The following is a 15,430-nucleotide window of genomic DNA, read 5'->3' on the forward strand; positions in this document are numbered from 1 at the left end:
AGATGTTGAATCACCCACACACTTCTTCAACAATTAAATGTGAAAAACTGGATGCACTACTGCTAATTATGTTGGCAACTCTAATTCATAAGCCATTTTACCAATTTTTTTCAAGATCTTGTAAGGGCCTACATATCTAGGACTGGCCTTCCCTTTCTTGCCAAATCTCATCACCCCTTTCATAGGTGACATTTTCAGAAAAACCCAATCATCAACTTGGAACTCTAAGTCCCTTCTCCTTACATATGCATAAGACTTCTAGCGACTATGGGATATCTTAAGTCTATCTCTAATGAGTTGCGCTTTCTCCATAGCATCATGAATTGATTATGTCCCTATCAAGGCTGCTTCACCTACTTCAAACCAACCAACTGGAGATCTACATCTAGGCCCATACAATCCTCATAAGAGGCTATTTGAATGCTGGAATGGTAACTATTATTGTAGGCGAACTCTATAAGAGGAAGGCGTAATCCCAACTACCCTTGAAATCAATCAAACAAGCTCTCAACATGTCCTCTAAGGTCTGAATGGTACGCTCTGCATGACCATCAATCTGTGGATGAAATGATGTGCTAAGACTAACCTGAGTACCAAGACCTTTCTGAAATGACTTCCAAAAATGAGAGGTAAACTGAGGACCTCTATTTGAGATGATAGACAAAGAAACCCCATGCAACCTGACTATCTCATTAATGTAAATCTTGGCGTAGTCCTCAGTCGAATTTGTAGTCTTAACAACCAAAAAGTGCGCATAGTAACTCTATCAACTATCACCGAAATGGAGTCATGTTGTCTGCGAGTACGAGGTAAACTGTAATGAAGTCCATGTTGATCACTTCCCACTTCCAAGTAGGAATGTTGATCTCTTGAGTCATCCCTCCTGGGATCTGATGTTCTACCTTCACTTGCTGGCAATTAGGGCACTTAGCCACAAAATCTGCTATATCATTTTTCATACCATTCCACCAATAGACTTCCCGCAGATCACGGTACATCTTAGTGGCGTCTGGATGAATAGAATATCTAGAATTATGGGCTTCTATAAGAATCTGATGTCTCAACTCACCCACCTTAGGAACACATAAACCACCCTGATAGCGAACACACCACCTCCCCCTTGGGAGAAAACCTCAATCCTCTACTGATGGACTACACCCTTTAGTTTAAGCAATATCAGATCACGTTCTTGCGTTTCCTTAACCTTTGCTACCAATGAAGATTCTGACCCATTCTGAATTGTTACACCACCGTCTGATATGCTCATAAGACGAACTCCTAAACGAGCAAGCCTGTGAACATCTTTCACTAGTTCCTCTCTTTCTTTCTCAACATGTTCTACACTACCCACATATAGTCTACTAAGAGCATCTGCTACTATATTGGCCTTACCGGGATGGTAATGCACACTCATATCATAATCCTTAAGGAACTCAAGACATCTCCTCTGGCGAAGATTCAACTCTCTCTCTGGGTGAACACATACTGAAGGCTCTTATGGTCTGTGAACACATGTACGTGAGCACCATACAAGTAATGTCTCCAAATCTTAAGTGCAAACACCACTACTGCAAGCTCGAGGTCATGAGTTGGATAATTCTTCTCATGCACCTTAAGTTGTCTAGAAGCATAAGCTATAACCTAACCTTGCTGCATCAACACACAACCTAGGTTGACTATGGATGCATCACAAACGATCACATAACCGTCTGAACCCTCTAGTAGAGTCAAAACTAGAGCTGCAGTCAACTTAGTTTTCAGTTCTGCGAAGATTTTCTCACAATCATCTGACCACTAAACCTTAACGTTTTTGCTGAGTTAACTTAGTTAATAGAGGGGCTATGGATGAAAATCCTTTCACGAACTTTCTGTAATAGCCAACCCAACCCAAGAAGCTTCTGATATATGTAGGAGAGGTAGGTCTGGGCCATTGTTTCACTGCTTTTATTTTCTGAGAATCCACTCGGATCCCTTTGCTAGACACTATATGACCAAGGAAAGTAACAAATTGCAACCAAAACTCACATTTGCTAAACTTAGCGAATAACTGGCAATCTTTGAGAGTTTGCAGGACAATTCTCAAATGATTCGCATGTTCTTCCTCATTCCTTGAGTAAATAAGAATATCATCAATGAAGATGATAACAAACATCCAAATACTGCTTGGATACTCTATTCATCAAATCCATGAAAGCTGCAAGAGAATTGGTTAGTCCAAATGACATAACTACAAATTCATAATGACCATACCGAGTTCTGAATTTGTTTTCGGGATGTCACTATGTCTGACTCTAAGTTGACAATAACCAGATTTGAGGTCTATCTTTGAGAAATGACTAGCACCCTGAAGTTGGTCGAACAAGTCATCAATCCTGTGGATAAGGTACTTCTTCTTGATTGTGAGTTTTTTCAACTGCCAATAGTCAATGCACATTCTGAGAGAACCATCTTTCTTTTTAATGAACAACACTGGTGCACCTCATGGGAAAATACTAGGTCTGATGAAATCCTTATCTAGAAGGTCTTTCAATTGTTCTTTCAATTACTTAAGCTTAGCTGGAGCCATTCTGTAAGGAGGAATAGAAATAGGCTAGGTATCTAGAAGGAGATCAATTCCAAAGTTGATTTCCCTTTAGGGAGGAACTCCGGGAAGTTCTTCTAGAAACACTTCAAGGAACTCATTAACTACTAGAACTGACTCAATAATTGGGGTTTCGGAGCTTGAATCCTTAACCCGAACTAGATGATAAAGATAACCCTTAGAGATCATCTTTCTGGCCTTAAGGTAATAATTGAATCGACCCATAGGCGCTAAACTACTACCCTTCCATTCTAAGATTGGTTCGTCTGGAAACTGAAAACGAACAATCCTAGTTCTATAATCGACTGAGGCATAACATAAATGTAATCAATCCATGCCTGAATGATATCAAAGTTTACCATTTCTAACTCTACAAGATCTGCTGAGGTGACTTTCTGGGAGACTATGACAGGGCANCTGAGGCATAACAGAAATGTAATCAATCCATGCCTGAATGATATCAAAGTTTACCATTTCTAACTCTACAAGATCTGCTGAGGTGACTTTCTGGGAGACTATGACAGGGCAATTTCTATATACACGTCTAACTATAACTGGGTCACCGACTGGAGTAGAGAATGAGAAGGGTTCTGAGAGAGTTTCTGGGCTAACATTGAAGTTGACTGCTATATAATGAGTTACAAAGGAAAGAGTAGCCCCTGGATCTAACAAATCATAAACATCTAAGTCAAAAACTCTTAACGTACCAGTGACTACATTAGGAGAATCTTCTTGATCCTGGCGAGCCTGAAGAGCATACAACCTGTTTTGGTATTGTCTACCACCTATACCAGATGAGTTACCCTGCTGAGTCAGACGACCTGCTGGTGCTGTTGAAGTTGTAGACCAAGTTCTACCGTTATTACCTCCTTGACCATGTTTAGCAGAAGGACAATCTCTAAATATGTGACCAGACTGACCACACCCAAAACATCATTCCTTTCCTGCAAGACACTTTCCCGGATGGTTCTTACCATACTTTGGACAAGTTGGGTAGGTTTTGGTACTTGAAATACTCCCCTGAAACTTAGAGTCTGATGCCCTACCTTTCTGATCTTATCGGGTCTTGGAGGATAGAACAATAACTGATGAATGTGTTGGAGCTGAAGATTTCTGCTGAAATTGCGAGCAATTTCCACCACCTGATTTCTGTTGAGAATACTCATAGTTGCCTGTTCTAGCCTTTTTATTATCCTTAGCTTGTTCCCTAAGCTTATCACTCTCAACCTACTGAGCATGGTTATGAGTCTAGAGATGTTCATATTTTCCAGCAACATAGAATTCCTACACTCTGTTTTCACTAAGTCGGATACCCCATATAGAAACTTGTTCATTTGAGCCTTGGAATCGACAACCATGTGAGGAGCATACATGGAGAGTTGGGTGAACTTGAGCCCATACTCTTGGATTGCATGGAACCCTGCCTTAAATTCATAAACTCCTGAGCTCTTGCCTCCCTCAACTCTCTTAAAAAGAATCTGTCCAGAAAGGTTTCACTAAAGCATTCCCAAGTGATAGGAGTTACATATGTACCCTTGTTCTCTTTCCATTAAGTATACCATATATGAGCTACATCCTTAAGCTGATAGGATGCCAAATCTACCCTATTATTACCTGTCACTTGCATCACTCCAAAGATCTTCTTGACCGTATCTATGAAGTTTTGGGTATCCTCACCAATCTATGATCCTAAGAACTCATGAGGATTCGTCCTAACAAAATCACGAACCCTGGCTGCCACTGATCCACCACTAGCATTTGCAAGAACAGGAACATGTTGGTTGTTCTGGTTAGTCACACTCTGAGCCAAAAGTTGGATAGCGTTCTGAAACTCTGCATTCGAAACTTCCTAATTTGGGACTAGAGGAGTTGCGTTAGCATTGCGTGCATTAGCATTCCTTCTGTAAGCTCTACGAGGAGGCATGATCTGAAAGTGCATAACGTGGAGTTAGAAACGAGGAATTAGATCATACCTTACGCACGATATGAGTAACAAGAAAATGAAGTTTTCCTAAAACACTTCGTAGCCTCCTTATCATTAGATGTGGTTCCCTTCATACGCATGAAAAGGACTCTACTTAGTGTGGCTTTTCAGACATCCTAGGACTCTTAAACCTAGTGCTCTAATACAAAGTTTGTCATGCCCCGAAGCTACCCCCAGGACAGAGACACGGGACCTAGGATCACGAGTGACCCCAAGCTAACCCTGATGGTATATCATAAGCATACTTAAACATAAACTGAATCAATAAATATTGTGCGGAAGCTAATCATGAGATAATCTGAAATGATGGGGAATACCTATACTAAATTTAAATATATGAATACTGAGAGTTTAACAACAACTGAAGATTCAAACTCAAATTCTAAAGTTGATTCTAACTATGTTTGAAATAAATACTTTACTAACTAGAAATGATGGGACATACCCCACCTAGATCTAGCAAATACTGAAAACTAAAAACTAAAAGTAAAGGAAGATAATCATGTCAATCGTCCTCAGAGAATGAGGACTCACCACTGATGTTGTTGAACTGAAAATCGGGAACCGATCTATGCGTGATCTGGAAGCTGAGAACGTGAACCTACATCACGAGAAGATGTAGCGCAGAGTATGCATCAGTACTTGAAAGGTACTGAGCATGAAGGATACAATAAAGCTGAACAATAACATAACTGAACCAAAACATAAATCTAGTAATGATAAGAGATAAGCACGATACTGAACATGAACTAACTAAATGCAATGACCAAGTTTATAACATGCTGAGACTGAAATCTGACTATAACTGATAACATGGTCAATGCAATAGAATCTGATTGTGGGAGCTAATAATAATCGACATAAAACCACATAAGCTAAATTTGGAGTCTGATGTATACACCCCATCGAGAGGACCCAATATACCATGCCAGAGGTATAGAGGCATGACTGGCGTGATCACTGAAATAATGCCTACAGAAGAGACTTACAACCTACGGGGCACTTAGTTCTGGGACTTGAGGGTTACTGACCCTCGTCAACTCGGTATTAAGCTACTCTTAATTGATTATGAAATTAACAATTTATGAATGAATTTATGTAATACTGGATAGCTCAAAATACTGACATGCTAACTTAAAATGTGACATTAATGTACTAATAATGAAACATTTAAATCTGAGGCATGTATATTTGTAATATATGACCTAGTATGTCTAATTCATGAACTAAAGAACTACATAGCTAGGGTTCTGAACTCATGAAAGAATCTACGCAAAAAAAATACTAAAATCACAGTAATCTGATTAGGAACATTAAAGTAACTAATTCATAATGATCTGCTAAAATTCTAGGAACCCTAGATCTAGATAATGAAAGGAATCAAGGATCTGACTAAATTCTAGGGACCTAATGGGTGAAAGGAACCCACTTGTGAAATCCCATATACCTGGTGACAAAATTCACGAAGAAATTTTTCAATTTCGGGGCTGGAACTGATGAAAAATTATTGCGTTCTTGAACTAGGGTTTGGTCGACTTCTCCTCTTTTGTTCTAAGATTGATGAATTTTTGGTGAGTGATTGATTAGGTTAGGTTCTAATTTGTTTACTAGGCTAAAACTGACCATAACCACGTAGTTTAGGGGTCCAACGCATGAGGAAAAGACCAAAAGACCCTTGACTTAAAAGTTGTCGGGGTCATCGACGGACCAGACCGACGGACCGTGGATGGACCGAGGGTCCGTTCTGGTTAGCCGTCGTTCGGCTTCAAAGACTAGATTTTGGGGCCATGATCCACAGACCAGGACCACGGTCTGTGGCCTGACCTACGATTTGTGGGTCATGCCTTAGAAGATTTTGTCTAAGGTTTATGGGGAGGGTTGCAGGTGGTGAACCACAGACCACCAGAACGTACTGTGGGTCACCCTACAGTCCGTGGGTGGCAACCGTTGGTTGCACTTGCAACTTATGAAAAATCTGCATTTTGGTAGTTCTAGCATACGAGGTGTTACACTTTTCTAACAATCAAGAAGAAAAAGGCATTTTGCTTAACATATTTTTCAAATCCAAGTTTACAGTTCACAAATTAAATTTAAAGAAGCCAAAAGAAACAATTATTACTACTTTATCAAAAAAAATTTATCAAAGGAAAGAGTTATCATTACAAAAAAATGATCTTTAACGGCAATTAATAGCTTAATTGTCGCTAAATATGTATTTTCAGATGCAGTTGGTACTCTCTATAATTGTCCCTAAAGTCTACAGCAACATTGAATGTAATGACAATTAACTAATGATGGTAAATTCTCTAGCATTCTTCATTAATGTGCATATTTATTGCCGATAAAAAATATTTTTGTTATAGTTTATTTTGGACATTTGTTAGTTTCAAGAAAACTTGATCTCTTATTATGCCCAAAAAGAAGAGACGAAGAATTAGTTAACTTGCGATAAAAGAAGTAGACTAGTTGTCTCTATACTAATATTCTAGAAAGAGTGCAATGACATACAAAATATTTGTACCTAAGAAAAAGAATCAAAATAATATACTAACTGTGGCAAGCAAGAGAACAATTTGTTTGGTTTTTTAACAAACTTCATCATTGGTTCAGTATTAGTTATCACATTATCAAATATAGCACAACCCACAAGCAATTTTCTCAAAAATTATATGAAAAAACTTGTATAAAGGGACGACAGAGAAGATAAATTTTCAATAATCCTCACTGGAATTTCTAACAAAGTTAAAAAAAAAGTCACCAAAATAGCAAAAAGAAATTGCAATAGATACATGAATAACTATAACTTACAGTAAAAGATTAAGCTTCATGAAATAGGAGGAAAAAACTTTGAGAATGAAACACACTTCATAAGAAGCTAAATTAATGTATTTGAATTCGATTCCCCTATAGCAAAAAAAATAACTACAAATAATAGTAACAAACATAAAAGTTTTGATTACGAAAAAACCAAATGTAATGAATCAACAATTTCAGCAGCATTATGAGTTGTGGACTGAGAGGTGCAAGAGTAGTAATGTGGAATTGCAATTGAAATCAATTTTCTTTGTTTATATGAAGAAACCCGCAGAAAGGGACAACAGAGAAGATCAATTTTCAATCATCCTTACTGAAATTTTTAATAGAGTTAAAAAAAAGTCACCAAAATAGCAGCACAAAATTGTCATAGTTACATGAATCAGTATGACTTATAGTAAAGATTAAGCTCCATAAAATAGGAGGAAGAAAACTTTGAGGAATGAAACAACCTTCATAAGAAGCTTAATTAATGTATTTGAATTCGACTACCCTATAGCGGAAAAAACCCTACAAATAATAGTGGCAGAAAATCTCTCTATTTATAGACAACAAAGGGTAGTGTGAACAAATGCTTATTGTGCCTTATCGGAAAGGTCACAACTCTTTGGAAAAGTTACAACCCTTCAGAAAGGTCATAACCTTTCATAAAAAGTCATATTTTTTTTATAAAAGTTGAACTCTTCATAAAAGTCACAACTATTCATAAAAGTTACAACTTTTCATAAAAGTCACAACTTTTCATAAAAGTCACAATTTTTCATAAAAGTCACAACTTTTCATGAAAGGGGAAGGCTAGTTTTGGAAATAAATAAATTAAAAGAGAGTTCTAGTTTGTGATGACGCCACGTCGGCGGGCCTAGGGTTATCTTATATATATATATATATATATACTAGGAAAATTACCCTCGCAAAGCGCGGAAATTTAATATCATCGAATTTATAAAATAATGGTTAAAACCTATCAGTCAATAAAGTTAAAACACTATATTATAATACATACAAGATTACGTGGTAATAAATATTAATAATGTAAAGGAAAATGAAAATTGTTACATCTTATCATTTATCCTTAATAACATAAGCATAATGATTGTAAAAGTGCATACCATGATCTATAACATAAGAAATGGTGTCAGTGAGCCACTCAACAGGAGCAGTGTACACAAATATTTAATTGTGAAGAAAAAGAAGAAGAAGAAGGGGAGGTTCAGAATTTTCGTTGTTTTAAAATGAGAGGAAATCCCTCTATTTATAGACAACAAAGGGTAGTGTGAACAAATGTTTATTGTGCCTTATCGAAAAGGTTACAACTATTTGAAAAAATTGCAACCCTTCGAAATAGTCACAACCTTACATAAAAGTCACAACTTTTCATAAAAGTCGCAACTCTTCATAAAAGTCGCAACTTTTCATAAAAGTCACAACTTTTCATGAAAGGGGAAGGCTAGTTTGTAAATAAATAAATTAAAAGGAATTTTGGTTTGTGATGGCACCACGTAGGCGGACCTAAGGTTCTCTTTATATATATATATATATATATATATATATGATTTGATATATGATCACGTGATTTTTATCTAGTTTCTAAACATGTAATTTTCATATAAAGTAAAATAAATGATTTCTAATAAAAAAAAAATGTCATTTACTACTTTACTCATTTTCATCATTCATCATTCTTTGTGTGTTTTGAATAGCAACAATTCCCATCTTTACATAAGCTAGATCTAAGGGGTGTTGACCATATCAGATGTGATTTCAAATCATATCTGATATGATTCTAAAATATTCGGGACAATATTCTAATTTAATTAAGCACAATCACACCATTGATATTGTGCATGATATGATATGATATTGTGCTAGAATCATGCTTGTACCTTTGTATATAACTAGTGGATAGTTTATCAATTGTAATCAGAAGAAATGCAGAATAGTTTTCAACTCTTTTTGGTCTCTGATTTCTCAATTGTTATCATGGTATCAAGAGCCTAATTTTTCTTTTCCAGAAACTAGTTTAATTCTCCTTATTGTTGATTGATTTCTATCATCGGATATCTCGTCTTTCTAATGGAGTCACATTCTCACGACATTTTGTCTACCAAATTTGATGGAAAAAATTATCTGATGTGGGAATTTCATTTTCGGATCTTTGTTCAAGGGAAAAGCTTGTTTGGAATCTTGAATGGATCAACAACTGAGTCAAATGAAGACAAGGAAAAACAAGTTTGGCACGCTAACAATGCTCATGTAATTTTGTGGATCCTCAATTATGTACATTCAGATGTTGCACTCAGTCTGTGTCCATTCAACTTGGCAGCAGAGATGTGGAAGCATCTCAAAAAGGTATATTTTCAATGTAATCATGCTCGGGATTTTGAGTTGGAACATACTCTTTCGAAATACAAATAGGGAGATAAAGACATTCGGAGTTATTATTTGGGACTTATGGCAATCTGGTCAGAACAAGACCAAAGTTTTGGAGGAAACCTTTCTTCCATAGGCTTCAAGAAAGTTATGTTGGAGAGAAAGAAGACTCGAGTTGTCCAATTTCTCATGAAATTGAGACCTGATTTTGAGCCTATTAGAGCTAACATTCTTACAGGGAAAATCTTTCAGACATCGATGTCATTTTTGGAGAACTCATTCGTGAGGAGACGTGTATCAATACTCTGGCATCCATGGATTCTTCCTACACAATTGACGCAGCTATGTATACATCAAAAGGTGCCCATAAATCATATACTCAGAGCTCATTTCAAAAGTCTGGACCACAATGCTTTGAGTGCAAAGAGTATAGCCATATTGCGTCACATTGCAAGAAAAGAAACATATGCAATTATTCTAAGAAGCCTGGCCATATAATTCTAGAGTGCAATCGACGCCCAAACACGCGTCAAACCAAGCACAAAGCTTATCAAGCGTCTGAAGCTTATGTGAGTCAAGCAGATATCACACCATCTTCTTTGGATCCGAAAGCACTTCAAAAGATGATACAAGATTCAATTGCAGCTGCTCTCCCCGGGGATATTTCTAGTGCTCCCACTGTTGCCTATCCTGGTAAGAATTTAAATAAGAATTCAAAAGTTTGGCATATAGATTCGGCTGCGTCTAACCATATGACAGGAGATATCCATAATTTACACTCTTTATCAACTCCATCAAAAAATCATACTCCCTCCATCCCTTTTTAGTTGTCCACTTTAGAAATGGCACACAGATTAAGGCAACAATGATTAGCACAGTGAAGTTACAATTTTACCCTTATGACAACTTTTCACTTCAAAATTACAACCACTTATTTGAATTCAAGTGAAATAAATTGGTGGGAAACAACATACACTTTTACAATTTTCAAGAAGTGTAAATAAGGGTATAATAGGAAAAAATTTGTTGTCCTTTCTTGATTTGTCAAAATGGACAACTAAATAGGGACAACTAAAAAAGGAAATATGGACAAGTAAATAGGGACGGAGGGAGTATTATTTTCACAGCCAATGGTGATACTTTACCTGCCTCTAAGATTGGAAAATCATCTTGCTTCACTAATGTCCTTTTTGTCCCTAAACTTACTGTTAATCTTATTTCTGTTGGACAATTGGTGGAACAAAATTGCCTTGTTGTTTTCTCACGTGTTGGTTGTGTTGTTCAGAATTTGGAGACAGGGAAGGTGATCGCCAAGGGTCGTAAAGTTGGGAGAATGTTCCAGTTGTCCATGTCTGAAACACTTCACCATGCATGCTATTTGTCTGCCACTAAAGGAGACATCACTAACTCAAATAAATTGTGGTACTTGTGGCATCATCGTCTTGGACATCCACATGCTTAAAAACTTTCTTCCATGTTATAGTATTGTCTTCATTTGAATAAGAAATCATGGGTTTTGTCATCAAAATTGCCTTGTGAAAATTGTGCTAAATCCAAAAGTCATAAACTACCTTTTCCTTGTAGTACTACTTCATACGACTCTACTTTTGATTTGATTCACAGTGATGTATGGGGTCCTGCACCAATTTTATCTAGATTGGGGTATCTATATTTTATCTTGTTTATTGATCATATTTCTCTATATACATGGGTATTATTTTTTAGAAACAAAAGTGAAGTTCCTAAAATCATACAACAATTTGTCATCTATGTTGAGACTCAATTCAATAAACGAATTAAAAAATTTCGATCTGATTCAGATGGAGAATACATGAAGTCAGAACTCATAGATTTTTTCAAAGAGAGAGGCATTACTTCGCAATACTCTTGTCCATACACACCTCAGCAAAATGGGGTTATAGAAAGAAAAAATAGGCATGTTCTGGAAACCATATTAGCTCTTCTCGATACATCAAATGTTCCTAAAATATTTTGGGTTGAAGCCATCCAAACTTCTGTCTATTTAATAAACAGACACACCATTACCATTAACAAAGATGATAGTCCATATTCCATTCTTTTTGGTAAACTCTCTGATTATTCTCATCTAAAAGTTTTTGGTTGTGTGTGTTTTGTCCATTTACCTAGATATGAACGTCATAAATTATCTGGTAAAGTTGTGAGGTGTGTTTTCCTGGGTTATAATGATGTTCAAAAGGGATATCTTTGTTATGATTCTTTTAGATGACAATTGCGGGTTTCCAGACATGTAATTTTCTTTGAGCATCTGTTTGCTTACCTTATTACCTCTTCAACAAAATCAGACTCTGTCTCATTTCTGCACAAGTTTGAGAATCAGCAGGAACAAAATCTCACATCTCCCAATAAAGACCCTAATGGCATTATTGATGATCCTGGTCAATCAGATCCATTCCCTACGGATAATTCAGGTAATAGTACTTTGTCACATAATTCATTGAATACCTCTTTCACTGACTCATCTGACAACAATGATTATTCTGATGGTGAACCTTTACCAAGTGACCAAATAAATTCTTCCATTCCTTCTCTTCATCACTCTGAACGTAAAACATTTGCCCCAGATCGATACGGATACTCTTCTGGTAGATACAGTCGATCGTATGCATTACTTGCTACTTAGAATTCTATTTTTGTTCCAACTACTTACCAATATGCATCAAGTCATGACTGCTGGAAAAAGGCAATGGAAGAGGAACTTTCGACTTTAGAAGAAAATCATACATGAGATTTGATATCTAAACCGGCTGAAGCTTATGTTATTGGGAGCAAATGGATTTATTCTATAATGAAGTATGATGGAACATTAGAGAGGTACAAAGCTCGGCTAGTAGCTCAAGGATATAAACAAGAATATGGCTTGGACTATGAGGAGACTTCTGCTCTTATTGCAAAGATGACGACAATTCGTGTGTTGCTCACTATAGCATCCATCAAACGGTGGAAACTTCATCAAATGGATGTGAAAAATGCATTTTTGCATGGTGAACTACATAAGGTTATATACATGAAGCCTCCTCCAGGGTACAACCAAGCTCAACCGATACGGTTTGTCGTCTTCGAAAATCTCTTTATGGTCTTAAGCAAGCACCACGTGCATGGTTTGTGAAGTTTCGATCTACCATCATAAATGCTGGATTTTCTCTTTCTGATTATTCATTATTCATCTGGCACTCCAATACTGGTATGAAATTTTTACTATTGTATGTGGATGATATGATTATAACCGACAATAATGAGAATGGAATTGTACAGCTCAAGAATCTTCTTAATGCAACTTTCAAAATGAAGGACCTTGGCAAGTTAACATATTTTTTAGGGATAGAGGTTGAATATTTGCAGGATGGTATCATGCTAAGTCAAAAAAAGTATGCAGAGGATCTTGTCACACAAGCATTTCTAAGTGATCAGAAAGTAGCTCACACACCTATGGAGATCAATGTGAAGTACAAAAATGATGATGGTGACCCTCTTACAGAACCAGCATTGTACAGGAGGTTCATTGGTTGTCTAATTTATTTGACAATAACAAGACCTGACATCTCTTATCCAGTTCAAGTCTTGAGCCAATTTGTTACAAATCCTTAGCAACATCATTTTTCTGCCCTCTTCAGAATCATTCGCTATGTTCGGAGTACAATTAATCGAGGTCTTTTCTTTCATTCAACATCATCTCTAAATCTCGATGGGTATGCAAATGTAGATTGGGCAGGATGTCCAAACTCTCGAAAGTCTACGACAGGATGGTGTATGTTAATCGGATCATCACTTGTCTCATGGAAGTGCAAGAAGCAGCCAAGAATTTCAAAATCATCAACGGAGGCAGAATATAGATCAATGTTAGCCGCTTGCTCTGAAATTGTGTGGACGTCGATTGATGACAGAACTTCATATCTCTCTTGATGGCTCCACTACATTACATGTTGCCAATACTAGTGCAATACAAATAGCAACAAATCCAATCCACCATGAGAACACAAAGCACATTGAAGTGGACTGTCATTATATTCGAGAACTTGTTGTTGATCAAGTCATTAGTCTTCGACATGTCACGTCGCATGATCAATTGGCAAACTTGTTTACAAAAGCGATGACAAGGAGCAGACACCAATTCCTATTATCCAAATTAATGCTTCTTGATAAGTAGCATCAATTTGAGAGGGGATGTTGACCATATCAGATGTGATTCCAAATCATATCTGATATGATTCCAAATCATATCTGATATGATTCCAAATCATATATGATATGATTCCAAATATCTAAATATCTTATATGATTCTAAAATATTCGGGACAATATTCTAATTTAACTAAGCACAATCACACCATTGATATTGTGCAAGATATGATATGATATTATGCTAGAATAATGCTTGTACCTTTGTATATAAATAGTGGATAGTTTATCAATTGTAATCAGAAGAAATACATAATAGTTTTCATCTCTTTTTGGTCTCTGATTTCTCAATTGTTATCAAGGGGCTCCAAAAGCCTGAAGAAAACACCAATTTCAAGGGGATGCCAAATTTGGCGTATCTGTATCTTTGTGGATGTATGGTGTTGAGGTGTTGAAGAGGTTCAACATTCCCTGAGATGTTCAGAAAACTCATTGAGTTAATGTTGTATAATTGTGAAAGGCTTGAGAGGTTTTCATATGTCAATGTTGAATCGTAAATTAGTTGACATCACAGCTCACTTATGTGATGATGAGATGTCGTTGATGACCCGAAAACTTGCCTTATCCAACCATTCAAAATATGATATTATTTTTTTTTTGTTGGTACCTCTTGCTGGCTTATGGGAAAATGGAAAAACACCAAATGACTATGACATTATTAGTTTATTTTTTGGAGAAATGAAGTCTTTTGGCATTCGTTTGTGGTATAAAGATGAACCTGAGCTTTGCATTAGGATAAGGAGGAGCAGATACGAACATAATAAGGAGACTGGCCAGTTGCTCATGATTAATAGCTTTCCTCATCATTAATATCTTTGCTCGCGCCTATTGTAACCTCTCGGGAGAATCGATGACTCTTCTGTTTGCTAACAAGTAACTTGTCCAAAATCCAATTGCATATGAATTTGCACCAACAAGAAAATGGTCACTCTAGCATAAGTAGTCCAGAGCAATTACACTACTTTTAGTAGTCAATGTTAGTTGAAATTAGCTAGTAGTATTAAGTTTAAGTGTTTTAAGTAAGTTTTAGTTTTTTTTTCCATCCAGCGTCTGCTATCCGTCATAGGGGCTCCAGTTAATGCAGTTTAAATGGCAGAGACATGAATTAAAACCACTATAACTTTGGACCTATTATTATAAAATTTTAACTGTTTTCAAAATGTCAAACTAATCAAATTTGTATCTTATATTCATCTTTCATAATAGTGCACATATCATCTCGAAATCCTAAATACGCATCTAAAAAGAGCAAAATAATAAATGGAAGAAAAATGACAAAAAAAAGACGGAAAAAGTAAAGGTTGAGAAAAAAAAAATAAAGAAATGAAAAAAAAATGAAGAACAAGACATAAATGTTGAGAAACAATTGATCATGAAGAGTTGTATAAAAATATTTGAAGTGTAGAAGGGCAAAGGTGTAGTTGTTCTATATATAAAGAGGGAGAAAGGCTAGTCTCTAAAAA

The sequence above is a fragment of the Solanum stenotomum genome, chromosome 2, assembly GCF_019186545.1.
Source record: "Solanum stenotomum isolate F172 chromosome 2, ASM1918654v1, whole genome shotgun sequence".
Taxonomy (NCBI): Eukaryota; Viridiplantae; Streptophyta; class Magnoliopsida; order Solanales; family Solanaceae; genus Solanum; species Solanum stenotomum.